Below are 961 nucleotides of genomic sequence, written 5' to 3' on the forward strand. Positions count from 1 at the left end.
GACACACACTCAGCACACAGTGAGGTGAAGCACACACTAATCCCGGCGCAGTGAGCTGCCTGCAACCACAGCGGCACTCGGGGAGCAGTGAGGGGTTAGGTGCCTTGCTCAAGGGCACTTCAGCCACTGGTCGGGGTTCGAACTCACCCTAGCTACCCTAATGTGTGACATAAAGAACATGTGATCTCACTAGCTGTCCTAATGTGTGACATAAAGAACATGTGAGGGTTAGAGGGTTAAGGCTGCCAGTCTTATGACGTCATTTTCTATATTTTTGATATGTTGCTGAGTATAACATAAACAGCAAAGAAAAGTGATTGATAATGACTGACTGACTATTATTGTGTTACATGCTTCAAATGTAAAGCACTTTGAGCTGCATTCTGTGTATGAAAGGTGCTATACAAATAAAGCTTTATTATTATTATTATTATTATTATTATTATGTGATCTCACTAGCTATCCTAATGTGTGACATAAAAGAACATGTCAATTCTATGTCTCTTATTCTAATGCAGGGATATTCAACCTTTTTCAGCCCAATGACCCCTTGGCTTAGAGAGACCCCCAAAAAAAAAAAATTACATTAGGCCTGATATTTGGAACTAAGTGTCCAACACACACACACACACACACACACACACATACACACACCCCTACACATGTTAACATGTACATTATCTGTAACATGGGTAATTTATAGAACTCGTTTACATTTATTCTGTTTATTATTGACATTTTTTCTACCTTAAGGTGATTAATCATGGGGCAACAATATGGGCTGTTGCTGAGTGACACTCCCATTGAGATTGGGAACATAATTTCTATCTGAACGACCATCCAATCAGGGTCACGCTAGTGAAGCAAGGGGGAAAAGAGAAGCTTGCTCCGCGTAAGTGTTTATGTTGAACCCATTACTCCATTGAGATTAAACGGGATTTAGCTTAATAGCGGTGGTTTT

This window comes from Alosa alosa, chromosome 4 (genome assembly GCF_017589495.1).
Source record: "Alosa alosa isolate M-15738 ecotype Scorff River chromosome 4, AALO_Geno_1.1, whole genome shotgun sequence".
Classification (NCBI taxonomy): domain Eukaryota; kingdom Metazoa; phylum Chordata; class Actinopteri; order Clupeiformes; family Clupeidae; genus Alosa; species Alosa alosa.